This window comes from Argiope bruennichi, chromosome 2 (assembly GCF_947563725.1).
Source record: "Argiope bruennichi chromosome 2, qqArgBrue1.1, whole genome shotgun sequence".
NCBI classification, from domain to species: Eukaryota; Metazoa; Arthropoda; class Arachnida; order Araneae; family Araneidae; genus Argiope; species Argiope bruennichi.
In genome coordinates, this window is record NC_079152.1 from 81,396,306 (window position 1) to 81,413,871 (window position 17,566).

Below are 17,566 nucleotides of genomic sequence, written 5' to 3' on the forward strand. Positions count from 1 at the left end.
GAGTGACACCTTTATCTCACCAGACCTTGACAAAGACCTGGTGTAGACAGCACAACCATATGCATTTTTCGAAGCATCTCCGAAGCCTATCAGGTCTACTTTCAGAACTTTAGAACATACCACATGACGATCTATGTTTACATTTTTCAATTGACTCAATTCAGAACTAAATTTTTCCCACTCTCTATTTAAGTGTAAGGGAACTTCATCGTCCCAATCAATTCTCAAAATCCACAACTTCTGCGAGAACATCTTCGCTGTGATTATCAAAGGTCCTAAGAGGACTAAAGGATCAAACAATCTGGATATGTCCGATAGCATTGTTCTTTTTGTTGCAGGTCTCACAATTTTTTGAACAATAAAACTAAATGTATCCTTTTCAGGATTGAATTGTAATCCAAAAGTTTTTAAAGTTGCTGAGTTGGGGTTGTCGAAATTGTATTCTCGGTCCGACGTTGGAACATTTTGTAACAAAACAGGATTATTTGAGCTCCATTTGTGAAACTCCATACCAGCTGATTTTAACAAATGTATTAACTGGTCTTGTAGTTCAATGGCAGAAGATAAATCCTCGATACCACTGAGTATATCATCGACGTAAAAATCTTTGCCAGCAGCAGCGGCTAAAGGATAGTTGTTCCGCTCATCACAGCATATTTGTTTTAGTACTCTGGTCGCCAAGTAAGGAGCGCATTTGGTTCCGTAGGTAACAGTGAGCAACTTAAATACACGTAAATTCTCTTCCTCTAAATCCTTCCATAAAATACATTGTAAATCACACTGATCTGGATGTATCCAAATTTGACGATACATCTTTTTTATATCAGCGGTGAAAACTATAAAATGTTTTCGAAATCTCAACAAAATAGCGAACAAATCATCTTGGACAACAGATCCTGAATACAAATTATCATTAAGCGATTGTCCAGATGACGTTGCCTCTGATGCGTTAAAAACAACGCGTAATTTTGTAGTAATACTTTCTGGCCTAAAAACGCCATGATGAGACATAATATACCTTGGAGTTTCGCAAGTTGCCTGCATATGCCCCAAATTCTCATACTCAGTTAAAAATTCGCTGTATAGTTGCCTATACTCTGGTTCTCTCTTCAAACGTTGCCAAAGTGAATTAAATCTTTTAGTAGCAATGTGTTTTGATTCGCCTAAACATGGGGGGTCTATTTTAAACGGCATTTTAACAACATAGCTTCCATCGTCATTTCTGAAATGTGTTTTCATGAAATGATCTTCACATATTAAACTCTCATCATTTTGTAATTTATCCCCCTCAACATCTTCAATTTCCCAAAATTTCCTTAAATTTGCATCCAAATCTTCTATTACCAACCCACAATGAACAGTAGTTTCGTTTTCTATTGGAACACTTCCGGTAGCAACAAACCCAAACACAGTATTTTGAAAAACAATGTCTGTTCCCGGAAACCTAATTTGACCCGATCTTAAAAGTTCATAGAATATTTGGGCACCTAATAAAATATCCACCTCTCCAGGTTCATTGAAACTCACATCCACTAAATTGAAACTATCTAATTCTAGCGTATCAATGTCAAATTGTTTCGAGGGGATACAATCTTTTATATGCGGCACTACCAATAACTCAATTCCCTTTTCAAAGCTTCCGCTAACGTTCGAAATTTTTGTTTTTACGATCCAGTTAATAACAGAAGAAGATTGATTTAGTCCAGAAACCACAATGTTTCGTCTTTCTTTTTTCAAATTCAGTTTATCGGCTAAACGTTTTGAAATGAAATGACTCATACTACCAACATCCAGTAACGCACGTGCACTCATAAACATTCCTACATTATTTTGAATCATTACATTTGCTGTACTTAATAAAACCATTTTGTTTAGATTTAAGTTGGTAGCAGTGAATGAATGCGTACTCTTCGCAGGTGACTCATTCGTCAGTTGTGAAGAATTATGACTAGGATTTTCAATTCGCGGAACGAATACATTTGACCTTGGATTTAATCCCGCGTTAGCATTTTGCGAGCGAGTTTCAGTTTCGCTTTGAGTATTTCCCAAGTGCAAAAGAGTGTTATGTCGTTTTTTGCAAATGGAGCAACTGGATTTTGAATAACAGTTAGCAGTTTTATGGTGATTTAAACAATTAAAACATAATTGCTTATTTTTAACGACTTCTATTCTCTCATTAACAAGCATATTTTTGAACACAGGACATACATTCAGGGAATGATTTTCATTAGCTTTGCAAATTACACATTTCGGAGTTTTAACTTCCGATACAAAAGCTTTTTGTGGACTGTATTCTTTACGATATTTTTGAGAATGGTTTACAATTTGCGGTCGTGAAAACACATTACTATCATTTTTGAATTTTGACGATACATAAATATCGCAATGTCTGGCCAAATCTGATGGCACATACCAAGATTCTCCTTGTTTCACGCCAATATGAATTTGTAGTTCACGATCTAATGAATCAAATATTTTTTCGGAAACCATGAGTTCACAAACTCCTTTAAAATCATTTACCTTTCTTAATTGACAATAATAATCAAAGGCTGCACTAAGTCGCGATGCAAACTGGATATAGCTTTCGTTTGGGCGTTTTTTCGCTTTACGGAAATTATTTAAAACTTCTTGTGGGGTGGACTGAAATTCTTTTAACACTAATTCTTTTAATTTGTCATACATACACAATTCTTCTTCATTTAAATATATCATTAAATTGGTAACTTTTTCGCCTAAAATATTTAATAGGATTTCTGATTTGAATTGTTCTGAGACATTTTTGGTTTTGAAAGCTCTTTCAAGCGATTGGAAAAATAAATTATACGACTCTGCTCGTGTAGGAACTGGCATAGTTAAAGTTTTGACACTTTTTATCAAACTTTATAAACTAAAATTAGAATCAGAATCGCTATTTGTCACATTAACCTTTTGTGTTACATCTTTTTGTAAATTCGCAAGCTCAAGTTGTTTTTCTAATTGCGCGAGTTTAAGTTTTTCCAATTCTACTTTCTGTGCTTCATTTTTCTCGTATTTTTCTAATTGCGCGAGTTTAAGTTTTTCCAATTCTAGTTTCTGTGCTTCATTTTTCTCGTAATCTTTTTTCCTATCAATTATTGACTCAACTACAGTTTTTACGAATTCATAATTATATTTATAGATCTCGCTTTTTTCAATTAAATCTTTAATAGTAACTACTTTGGCACCTGCAGGAATATTAATTTCTAGTTCCTCGGCAACTTCAATTAATTCACTCTTTTTAAGTTTTGAAAGCATTTTGAAAAGAGAACTCTGAATATATGCAACTCATAAAAACGAAACTAATACATAAATTTGGAAAACTAAAGTATACTCACAGTTACCCTGAAACCAAAACGGACATAATAATCCAATCATCGGATAGTCCAATCATAGGAATTTACACTTTATATTCATTGGATATCACTCTAAACAATTCAGAAATCACTGAGAACAATATCAAGTAAACACACGCGGCAAAACAGAAACACTTGCCGACTTCTCAAAACTCTCGATGATTCAATACTGCGTAGTCGACGGACCACTTAATGTAATTCTCTTCAAATAATTACTCATTTCTTTCTGGTGAACACCATTTTATTTTCGGACACATTTTTTGTGCCACTTCATGTAGACTGTTACAGATTAGGACACCTCTCACAGTTGGATGCCTCGTCTCCTCACAGAATCGTTCTTACACACTCTACGTTCTGATACAAAAAAGGAATTAACAGAACTTTGTACTCGACAGATACGCCATCTATCGGCGTGAAGCTGTAACACATTTCGATTACAGCATCAACATCGTAATACAATTAGCATCTGAATAACGAACAATATCATGAACATATTATTGAGAATTTTCTGATAAAAGAGTAGGCTCTAAAATTCAATGATTATTTTCTCCCCTCCCCATCACTAATGAAATGGATCTGCTATTAAAAAAGAAATAAATGCAGATATATTTGAAAATAATTTTACTTAAATTCCCCACCATAAACAAATATTCTTTTTTAAATTCAACATAAACACGGATCTGTTGAAAGATTTAAGTTTAGGTTCGAAGTTAAAAGAAGGATTCAATACCTTTTTTTTTAAAGGCATTCTGTTTAGTTATTCTGAGAATGCATTATTTTAAATAATTGAGAATTTTTAAATACTTTAAAAATGAACACTAAATGCTATACTTGATAAAATTTTTGAAAATATTAAATATAATAAATATAATCATCTTTAGTTATCCGTGAACGTTTGAAATAAAACAGTAAAACTTTAAATACCATAATAAAAACAAAACCTTTGTTACTGCAAATTCATTTCTAACAAATTGACAGACAAAAATTAAATATGATCAAGAAAAAATATGTGGAAGAGTGGAAGTGCTTCCCTTTGGGACCATATCTGGTTAAATAACTGACTGTATATTAATACATGTAGAAAACTCCATTGGGCAATGAAAAAAAAATTAATTTAAATGGGTTTGAAGGAATTTATTTGCCAATTCTGAACGTGAAAAATGCTGAAATGTAGCCCGCTTTTCAATATTAAATAGACATCATTATAATATATTAAAAACAATGTTGTATTTTCAATACAATATTGCCTTTTTTTCCTTCTTATTACTTCCTTAGAAAATCTAAAAAATCAAATTCCCTGAATATCAAATTCCATGAAAGAAAATATAAGCATTTTATAGAAATATGTAGAATAAAATCTACATATCTTCTTCTAAATTTAAATTATAAATGTTGAAAATGGACAACATTTTAATAAACATTTCTTTTTAATCTTAAATTAAAAAGATGTTATTTAAAATTATATCAGCTGGAAATTATTTTAAAAAAATTGGTTATTATTAATGGAAATAATATATCAAGATTTGAATATTACAAAATTAAAAAGGCTCAAAAAAATCTATATTTAGAAAATAAAAAGTAACAAAAGACAAATTCTTAAAAAAAAATATACTTTTAAAAAGGTCAGACAAACAAATTTTAAATTTGTCTTTTTTCATTTCTTTTTCTTTAATAAAAATATTTAAAAGAAAAAAATAAGTTAAAAAATTATAATCGTCATGAAAATTAAAATAAAACTGTAAAAAGAAAACAAATCTAAAGAGAAATGCCTATTATCAGATTACGCAAAATCAATTTGATATTGTTAGAATTTTACAGATTAATATGCTGGTCCTTTTGTTTAAAACGTTTTTTTATTTAATGTAAGAAAATTAATAACAATGCCATAAAAATAATAATATTTTTCACAAGAAGTGCATTTTTATTCGAAAAACTGGAGTTACGACGGACGAAAAAGGCTTAAAAGACATTATCTAATTTACAGTTTAAAAGACATCATGTTATTAAATAAAAATATAAATGAAAATATTTATTAGCGTTAATGTTGGAATAAAGTAAATATTTTAAAGTAATTTTATTATTGGGAAAACAAGTGTGTGCAATATTTCATAAAATAAAGAAAATTAATTAATTATTAATTAAATTAATATTTTGATTAATTATTATACTAACAATTATGTTAATTTTTATTAAATATTAATTAAATTAATTGACTAATAAAGGTGTGTAACTTATCACAACCACAGAAACATTTTCTACAAAAGACATTTAAAACGTATTTTGAAATTAAACAAGAATTAATACGATATTCAAACTGGTGCCACTAAACAATAAATGCTTTGAATGTGATGTAAACCTATTTTTGGGAAATAATTTATTTCTAAAAAATACCCGAAAAAATTTAAGTTTCAGTTAATTTTTTCATTGTAAATTTAGTTTAACATTTAAAAAATACATCCTTAATATGAAATTATAAGCAAAATAGCATTTTCTAGCTAAAGTGTCTAGGTTTCGTTGTTTTGAAGATTCCATGAATAGAGACTCAGTCAATGGAGTTTGCTATTTATATATAATATTAACCTCCTCCCTCAGTCTTTAGAGTATCCTCAAAAAATATTAACATTTAGAGCAAATAGAATATCGCTAGTGAATACATAACTATTTAAAATTTTGACTTTGAAGAATAAAAATTAAAAATAAGAATTTAATAAAATTTACTCGAAAATGATTTTTTATTAGCAGCGTCTATTTTCGAAATCAAACATGTTAATATTTAATGTCTTCGCCTAAATATAAAACACATATAAAAAAGAAAATTAAGAGGTGAAGAAAGTTCCAAAATATCTACATCATTCAATATATATTGAATGAAATAAAATACTTTTGATATGATGCTTCTGAAAACGATACGAAATAATCTGAAAAAGATATTAAATTATCAAAAGAAAGCATTAAGGCAGCATTAACAATTATATATATATATATAGATCAAATACTTTATATGAAAAAAAATGAAAGAAATATTCCAGTTTTTCCAAGGAAATTTGGCTTTCTTTATTAAATTTAACATATAGATAACAATTAAAAATATAGCAATTTTAAAAAAAGTAGTATTTAAAGAGTAAATTATTGCTTCTGTATTTTCAATCAAAATTTTTATATCAAAATTATAGAGTCAAAAGAAAGCGATTCAATGATCTGATAAAGCAAAAAAGAAAAGAAAAAAATATTACTTGAGAAAAAATAACAACGTTTCTATCCATTAGTATGGTTTATAAAATTAATCTTAAAAAATTCATTGTTTCAGAGAAAAAAAATATAATTAAATGACATTCTTATAATTAAAAAATAACTTCTACTTAATTCTTTAGCTGACATAAAAGAAGTTTTTGTGAAATGATATTTACTTTGACAAGGTTAATTTCTTATGCGCGAAAGTCAAAATAATCCAAAATATCCATTCCAAACGCCTCCACAGAGCTTCATAGAAACATAAATAGAAATTCTAGAACTTTATAGAAATATAAATTCTAGATTACGAACTTATTTAAGCAATATTTACATTGATGCTTCAAATATTTAGAGCAAAAAATTGTTTATCCGCAATTTTCATAGTAGTTATTAGTTAGAAATTATTTGTTAGGATTAAAATGCATAACATTTCTTAAGATATTAAACAAAAACTGTAAGAAGTAAAAACATACTTTTCATTTTTTCTTACATACACATAGAATAAATAAACGAAATCAGAATTGCAGGTTCGGAGGATGGCCTTTGAGACAAGCAAACACCAAAAAAAAGAAATTATATTCGATTTTAATATTCCATTCGGTGATTAACGTAATTTTAAAAATTCTGCTTTCACCAGAGATATCGCTAAATATGTTAAATCGAAAAATTAATTTTAGTCATAAAGGATTATCATTCCATTTGCACATATTAAAAACGCTTTTTCAATTCATTTATTACTTTTGATATTTTTTTTATAATATAAGAAAAGTTAAAAAATGGTTACAATAGCGCTTATAATAAGTTATTCGAAATCCATGACCGAAGGTTTTTTAAAATTGCTTTCGCTTTATAAGCATTGTAAAAACTGAAAACAAAACTTTCATCTTGTATCTTGTATAATAATTAACAATAACAACAAAAATAGTACATATCAACATTTTGAATATTTATTTTTGCATCAAACTGGTGTTAATGGAAATGGCTCAAGGGCAGAGGTTTATTGAGATAAACACATTGATTAATTGGGAAAGTCAAAACAGTTAATTAATTACTATATTGAAACTTCCCTATTATGCCTCTCAATATTTTTCACTCAATTGATTGCTAGTCATGAAGTAAACTCGAGAGCTATGTAGATTTGAAAAAATGACGCTAATGCTAAATGAATAATAAAACTTTCGACAATAATTCAGAAGCTACTATTTATTTTTCAAATATCTTGGATGTACAGATATTAAGTTGAATTCCATTACCATCCTCCAGAATATATATATATATATGCCAAATCGGCAATTCTAAGTCAAACAATCTAAATTGTAGAACTGAAACACACATATACGGCAAACACGCATGCACATATAAAATTTATAAAGGTACACACATTGGTATCATTATAACAGCGAACATTCCAGAAATATTCAAACATCAGAATTAATAGAAGAATATATAATTAAAGTTCAGAAGAATTAACAATCAAATGTTTTAGTAACGTAAATTAATTCTCAAAGGCGTATTTATTATGTCACAAATGATAGTTTTAATTGTAATTCTTCTGTTAATTAAAAGAAATTTTTTGCTTTATCTTTTCTTTTATAATAAATTAAAATCGGAAAAATCAGTTAAAATCAGATTTTTTTTTTAATTTATGCTATACACTTTTTCATCATTCGTACTTTCTTTGAATTTATTCATATTCAACATTTCTTCCATTACTTTACAGAATTTATACGTCCAAACAGGGATAAAATAAATTGAACTCATCCATTATAACTTAGAGATGTTTTTTAAACACATCAGAGTAAATCTTCAAATCCAGTGCAAGCCGAACACACAGTTATTTATAAATTTTATTCTACTGTGTACTAACATTGATATACTCCATTAATAATTGTAAAATTAAATCAAAGGATAAAATATATACATGCATTTCAGCTTCATTTCTCAAGTCAGCTTTTGATATGAATATATGAGAAAAAGTCTCAAGAATAAACTAGAAAAGATAGGAGATGTTTTTGATTCACGTTTTCATAAAATCTGGATGCGATGGAAATAAAATATAAATTTGAGAAAAATAAACACAGTGAGAAAGACTTTTCGAAGAAAACACGATCTTTGCTCAAAGTGAGATAGAAAATTAGATCTCCGTTCCGAAAAGCAAGCTAGTTTACTTCTCGTTATTTATGAGGAACACGTTGAATAAAGATTTTTTCACATTTAAATTCACCAAACTTCAATGATTCAAAAGATAAAATAAGCAAATATTATTTGTAAGGATTTACACTTTTAAAAGCATATTTTGTAAATAGTTTTTATAGTATTGTATTTTTAATTATATAATTAAAAATAAAATATGGAAAAACTGAGAAAATTTTTCACTTTTTAATGATGTTGACAAATTATTATTTAGTAACCTTAATTTACAAAATCTGAGATTCTATCCTAATAAGTCTGTTATGATTTTCTTTATAACTTTATTGAGAGATTCTTTTAATGATTGAACATTTTTTACTGTTAATTTTGTTTTTAATTTTAAAATATCTCATTTCAGATTTAATATTAATTGAAATTAGAATAGTAAGACTAATTTCTTATTTTCGAGATTCTAAATTGACATGACTTGAAACCTATGCTAAGAGCTATTTAATAAGGCTCTTGTTGAAATTTCAAAACAAGACCTTATGGTAAGAAAAAAAAGAGGCAAATTGTAATAAAATGAAATATTTGTTAATTTTTTTCTATCTCAAATTATCGTAATTTTTAATAAGGAAAATAAAATATTATTCTTATAAATATTTTTTATGGTTTTAAATCAGTTTTAAAATCAGTTTTCAGTTTATCAGTATAGCAAAAATAAAAATTCAGTCGGACTTTCATGAAAATGGAACAATTATATTACTATAATGAAATAAAAAAGTTTTATGTTACCTTTTATGAACTGGCAAAGAACGGATTCAGTGGGTTGATTGCGTTTAAAAAATAATCCAACAATGAAGTCTTCGTTTTCAACTCTTTCAAGAAGATAATGCTGCTTTAGAAAGCTAGGTTACATAAGCAAAAATAAGCTATAAAGCAAAATATTAACGCTTATTGAATGCATATTCTAATCAAAGTTCTCTGTAATTTCTTTATAAAATTATTTTAATAAATTATTAAATCATTTAATTAATTGTAAAATTATTTTTACTAAAAAATATTATCATGTGATTTAATATGCTTCATTTCTTTTCCATAATGCTTAGTTACCATTCATTAACTGTAAGCGTATCAGTAATATGATTTTATAATCCCTTTTTCTCCGTAGTGCCGGAGCACTAAAATTTAAAATTTTATACAATGTCAATTCTTGATAAACATACGCTATTTTTAACTTTTCAGAATATCGCTCGGTTATAAATAAATAATTTAATTAAATGCTAATCCTATGCAAAAGACATTAATAGAGAAAGAAAATTGATTTCTATGTACCTCAAGCCTACAATAATGAGTGGTATTTTTGAATTAAAAAGTAATTAAATTGATAAAAAAAATTCCTTAATAGTTTCGGAGTATGTTATTACACAAAAACTATTTTAGCCAGTATAAAAATCAGGGCAGACTATCATTTTATTAATACCATTTTGTATATAGTTTCTCCTTTAATTTTAATACTTATTAACAAATAAAAGCCTTTTTCTATACTTCTTTTCAATATTTATTTACTACGTTTATATATATGCCCTTTGTAACAATCTTAAATACAATTTTGTATGCACTTCATTTTGCTATAAATAAAAATAATTTTTAAATATATTACAATGACGAAACTGTACAGTATAAAATTAAGAATTAGATTAATCAAGATAAATACATTTTCAAGCTAAGACTTTCATATTTGACATTAGTTTAATTTTGTATTCTTTAAAAATTAACGAACTCTGTATGTGAATTTTTTTTCAACAAGCTTTACCTACATTAGCCCTAAAGGTATATATATATATATATATATATATATATATATATATATATATATATATATATATATATATACATATTTCGTTTATTAAAAATGAATTTAACATTTTAAATATCTGTATCATATATTATTATTTTCTTCATCAAAAATCTTTCTCTGTGATAAATGAAAGTTCTTCTCATTTTTACTAACATATTATAGGAAATATTTTTGGAATCGATTAATTTATTTTTGGAATTGATTAATTGTTCAAATAATTATGTTATATTTCAAAGGATTATTTTCTTTTGTCACTGAGTCCATCTCCCTACCATATTTCAAAATCATATACATATTTCAAGTTAAATACCAAATTTAGCGTCTTATTCTCATACCACAACCAGAAAATAAATAATTTCATTTCAGAATGTTAACACTTGATATATTTTATATGACCGACTAATAACGTTCTAATGAAAACTGTTTACAAAAGTTACAGTTACTATTATTGCTTAATTTACTTTCAGAGCAATCCAGGTACATTAAAGATGCCTCCAGTTTTGTTTCTGGGAAAGCCAGCTCTAAAATGGAAGTTATTATTGTTACATTCAGCATGTGCTTAGAAGAAAATCTAAATCTGGCCCGGAGATAGCCTGGTTGGTAGGGCTATGGTCTCGAAACCCTTGGGTAGTAAGTTCGAACTTCACCGGCCGAAGACTCTCCGTTTATAAGTTGGCTGGTGCACGTGCAAATCTTTCGTGTTATAAAGTCCTCCAAGACGAGACAACCCCCCTGGGGGTGCGGTTAAGAGGTGATAATTCTGTGATTCAGGTCTCAATTATGATATGTGAATGAAATGTTGGAATGAAGTCCTCCCAGTAAGAAGAGTTGTGACACATGAGTAGCTGGGTCTTAGATGACGCTACTAAAACAAGAGGCACTAAAAATATCGGCTTACAATCGTTGACTAAGTGGGCTTGGGTATGACAAGTGCCTTGTAAATTACAGAGCATCTAATTCCTATTTCAATTCACTTTGTCGTGCTAGAATTTCCCCTGGTAAGTAATACAAAGGATAAATTTAGTAAGGTAAAGGATAGAAAGTAAAAGATATATTTGTCGATTACTCGTTTGTAAATATGAATGAATAAACACAAATATTGACTGCAAATAAGTTTATGAATACTTGCCAATCTGCATATGTATTTAGTTGTGATGATATAATTTTTTTCCCTGCAGTGGTCTAGTTGTTGCAATATATTATTTACTCTAATTACAATTTAGTCCCTACATCGAGAAGGCGTTAACATAGGAAAACACTTCTATTAGAATTTCAAATAAAATAGTCTGATTCATTTTTTTTTCTTCTTTCAATGACTAGATGTATTAGACAAGATTTTTTGATAATGATGTTGATAAGAAAAGCAAAAAATGACGAAAGCATGATCATTATTGAGTTAATGATGATGACTTACACTATCATAATTGATCTAATGCTGATCATAATGACCTTATCTTCCGATTACTAATTAAGAGGATAAGAATTTTAATATTTTTCAGCAAAGTCCATTAACCTTCATTAAAATTCAAGAAAATTTTAATATATCCTTTATTTCAAAGTAAGGACTATATTGAATCCCTTATTTCAAAAGTTACAAATTTATTCACAGTTTGTCATGGTGCAATGATTATTTTATATAACAATAAAACAGCCATTTCTGTTTTAAATTTGAAGTATTAAGATTAGATAAGGATTCTTCATTTTATTATCCTTACATCAGGATTGCAAGGAAGTAAAAAAAAAAACCCTATAATTAGGAGGCTTTGGGATAGGAATTTCTTAACACAGATAAACAAGGAATTTCTTAACTATATCGTATTTCGTAAATTCTAGTTTAAAAAAGGATAGTCAATCCTTATAGTTCTAAGATGACATAAAATGAAACACACACACACACACACAATACAAATCTTATTTTTATGAATGGAAGAACAATTATAGATGTAAAAATAGGAGCAACTCGAATATAAAGATTCATTTCTATGTAAGACTGTATTACAAAAGGAAAAAAAAAATCTAATATTCATATGTATTTTATATCTTTTGTTTGTAGCTAATCATATGTGCACGGAAGATGAGATTGAGTGTAAGAGCAAATAAGCTATCGTATTATAATAAGTATATAAAATAATATGTTAATAAAAATTACATTGATTTTTTTAATTAAAATAATTTGTAATTAATAATTGTTCTTACAATACATTTGCATAAATAACTAAACATACAAATTATATAAGAATCGGTAAATATGTGTAGTTATAGCAGACATTTTGAGTAAATTATTCTAATGAATTCAATTGTTATCCCCTGCATACTTGTGTTAACTTGCTTCATTTATGTGCATTCTAATTCAATTGTTATCTCTTTTTTATTTTTCACAAGAATAGGGAAAATTATATCCAGGTGAAAAATTTCCAAACAATTCCAACAGTAATAACATTTTGGATTTACCTAATCATATAACAAATGGAATTTAATTTGAATTATTTTTTCTTCATGCTCTTAAATTGATTCTTATACTAAACTTAGGCTTAATAAGATTTTTAAGAATCGGGAATAAAAAATTTAGAAAACACATTTACATTTCCATTACCGATAGTGTTAAATATTTTTCCAAGTAAGAAAGCTTTCTTTCTCTTTTTTCATCAAAAAAATTCAATGCTAAACTAAGCAAGAGCCACTTTTATATAATAAATAGATTATCTTAATTTTTGGTTGAAAAATTCAAGAAGAAGAAAACTTTTTCGATTATTATCTAGAGAAATTAAGTTATATTTAAACGCAAAAAATATAAAACAATATTTTTTCATAGATTTCCATAGATGTTAAGAAATATTATTATGAATTAAAACACAGAAATTAATTTCAGTCTTTTGCATTAGTTTATAAAGTATAATGGGAAAATGTATTTCAAATATCAAAAAATTTCAACCTAAATATTTTGATGAATATATAATCTGATCGTTCTATTTGAATTCTAAAAACAATGATAGGAATAATGTCTGTTTGGCAAATATGAATTTTTCTTTCTGACTCTGGAACCAACTTTTCCAACGTTTTGCCCATGTATATAAGAGCGCAATTATCTCATATCACCAGATGATACATGAATAAAAAGTGTCGTGTGAATAATTTTTATCTAAATTTGAGACGACAAAAATGATGACTAAAAAATTTGCAAGTTAAATGGATTTAATGATTAATCCTTCCACCAAAATCGAAGGTCAATATCAAGATATTTAACAAATCTTATTGAAGCTGCTTTTCCATTTTCCTCCCCGTATTATTCAAGCAAGATTACTCAAAAATTCAACAGAACAACAACAACCACAACAAAAAAATGTGTTTGTCTTGATATAAATATTAATTTCATGTAATTAATTAAAATGAAAATATTATATTGTGAAAGCAGATGAGAATCAGAGACAGGGCAATTAGGCGGATCCAAACAGTTATATCACTGTAAATATTTTGTTCGTTAAATTTTGGTATGAATGGATGATGAAGAAATCCTATAGGCAGTGGTGTTTTTACTTTTCAAGCGTATATTTACTGTTTTTCTAAACACATTTTTTTAATAAATATTTTCATAACTGATCAAATGATAATTGATGCTAAAGATAAAATTGCTCTCATATTTTTTTTTATAATAGAAAAATTAATTTTTCAATTAACAATTTAAAACATTCATTAAACTGTTTCTATATATTTTATAGTTCAGTAATGTTATTATTATGCAATCTTTTTGGTTGGTATTGGCTACCCCTCGTAGGTGCAATAATAGTGTAGGATCTGGTTACTCCTACTTCAAAGATGGATTGTATCTTTGTATGATTGGTGAAATGAACCTCACAGTAGTAGTACTAGGTGCTATAGTGCGCTGACTACAAGATCGATTTTGATTTTCAAGACATTTAGTTCATTTAAATTATTGCTAACGCTAGGTCAAGATAGAGTTAACTCCTAGTATTTAGTATTTATGAACAAAAGTTGCTGTATAATGTAACAAATATTGATAGCAGAATTTAAAGGAATCCCATATAAAATCAGCAGTAGAAATCTTGAAGTGTAAACATGGTATGTAGGAAGTGAAAATTCAGTATATATAGTAAATATCGTCGCTTGAACCCTGGCGGAGTTAAAAATATCTCCTCTCTTTTGGTCGGCCTCATTATCAGATATAACCCAAAATTTCTGTTGTTTCTATAACCCAAACAATAATAGTAAATATACGCTTCATGTCATGTATAAATTTATCGGATCGATTTATCCGTTTGCCATTTATCGATTTATCCGTTTGCGAATTAATCTAAGCACATAAAAAAATTAGCTATGAGACCTTAAACATCACATTTTATTTACATTTCTTGTTCTATACTGTAGCGAATGTTAATGAGTTAATGTTGGCCATATTTATTCCATGGATATTATGAAAAGACAAAATCCTATTGAAAGAAACAAAATCCTATTAATGTTACAATATACTTGCATTTAAAGTCTCCTGCAAATATTCTTTTTTGCTTCTTAAGTACTCTACAAATGTACATGAAATTTTGTCCTATAACTTTCACTACTCGATCTGCGATTATAAAATCCGAAATATTGTTAATAGAAAACCAGCTCGTCTAGTCTGGAGCATCCTTCAGTGTGTTTATTTTTATCAATTAATGGAATCAAACGCTTCTGTAAATAGAGGCAATTAACCATGTTTGTAACATTTTAATAAAAGATATTTTATAAAAATAATAATAATATTAAAAATATTTCTGGCGTCTGCAAATTTATTTTTATTAAGAAGGAGGAAATGTGCTCGATTCGCAGAAAAATCAGAATGTTTCAGTCCAGTTTTATAACCTTCAGGATCGTAAATTTCTCCCGTAAATTATTAATGAGTACTAAAGAATTTGAAGGAAGCATAAAAATATTCATCCATTATTAAATAACAAGAAACCTTAAGGCAGTTTTAAGTATGCATTTTTTAACATCAATAAGGTTACAAAATATTATTTCATCTCTCCAGGTTTAGGTAATTTAAAATTTAGTTTGCAAAAAAAAAAAAAAAAAAAAAAAAATCGTATGCGCCATAATGCTGTTTACTGGAGCAATTCTGGGCATGAGCGAGGAATGCAAAGTTTGTAATTAATAAAAAAAAATGAAATATTTCCTTTATTGTTATGAAACTACCGGATACTTTACTTCAATGCTTTGAGAACTATTTCAAGAAAATTTATTCGTTATTCTTTACCATATTTATAAAAATGTGTAAAAATTGGTGATTTTAATTTTTATGTAAAGTAAAAGTAAATAAATTCTAAACATTCATGATTTTGCAATTTTAGCTATTGTTATTCGACACTTTACCACGACTTATAAATGCTTGTCAATTACTTTTGGCAAGAAGTTTTATTAATGACATATATCTCTATTTTAATAATGGACAAAAACATAATAATAATAATATATATATATATATATATTTCACTTTCATCAAAACATATTTCACTCTTCTAGACGAAGGATATTTACAATTGCCAAAATTAAATTAATCACGCCCATTAGGATCATCATAAAAAATATTTTTCGTCTGTTGATGGCTTTGCGATTATTTTTTAGAAGTGAAAGTAAAATAATGACAAACAAATCTGTTTCCATAAATTTGCGTTTATCTTATAAAAAATTATTAAAACTGATATATAAAAAAAGCCGAGTGTCTGCCTTATTGTGTACGTTTGTTCCACGTACAAATTCATAGTTTTGTGTTATTTTAAGGCGAGTAAACTGGTCGCCAAAATCGGCTAGTTCAATGTACCATAACAATTTCTTAACACTATGTTATGTCACACAAATATATAAACATTAGCAATCGGTATAAATTTAGAATATGTAGATAATATTGAATTTCTACGAACATTACTTTTTTTATTAAAATATTTATCCCTAGCTTGGCATTTCTATATTTTTATAATAATTTTGGCATATATTTTGTAATAAAACTTTCTGGTTAGGTCAGCAATATTTGAATTACTAGTACATTCCTTTCGTATATATTACATACAAACATTTTTATAAAGTGGATACATGTACATTTATACATACATTTTTATGTGTGTATAAATGTATTAAAATATATGTATACATAAATTTTTTTGTGTTTGTTTATAATATATTTTTACAGAAAATCCATCCTTTTCGTGCAAGATGAAAAGTTCAACAAACACACTTATAGATAAAGACAGCAAAACAGTGCCGAATCGAACGTCACTTGCCGTAAATAGCAACATAAAAGCAGCAAATCGCCCGAAGTAACACAAAGTGTTTAGCAAGAACTTGTTGAAGATCAACACTGCTAAGAGAGACTCTGCTCAACTACTGAATCAGCTCAACTCAACAACTGCAATACTGACTCTGTCTCCGTCCTGAATCTTCGTGACAGCATCCATGACAGAGAGTCAAACATCCTAAAACAAACAGGAACTCGAGTCATAAGGGAGCTATTGCCTATAATCTCGATTACCCGAGGTCCTTTATTTTTGTCGCCAATACTGTCCATGTTTGTTCAGCTGCTATTACTGTAACAGTAAAACTGTCTCCCACAGTAGGTAATTTATTGGTCCGAAAAACAATATTACGATTAGTTTTTTTTTCAATTAAAAAAAAGGTGGATGAAAAAATTTATGCTTGCAGCAAAGCAAAGTGATATGATTTCAAATATGCTCCTTAAATTCTCAACAAATTTTTATACCAGTAAAGTTTTTAGGTGAAAACTTATAAAGCGACTTTTTACATCAGTTGATGTTCTCTTTTACATGACAGCAGCAAAACCCTAGACAAAAATATGTAGTTTTTAATTTGAAAAAAATTTGTAAAACGTTAAATCATTCTGTATAGAACATACTAAGATTTTACAGTTAGCCATATATGTATCATGCAATACAAGGCTATAAATAGTTATTTGGTAATATCATAAATTTGC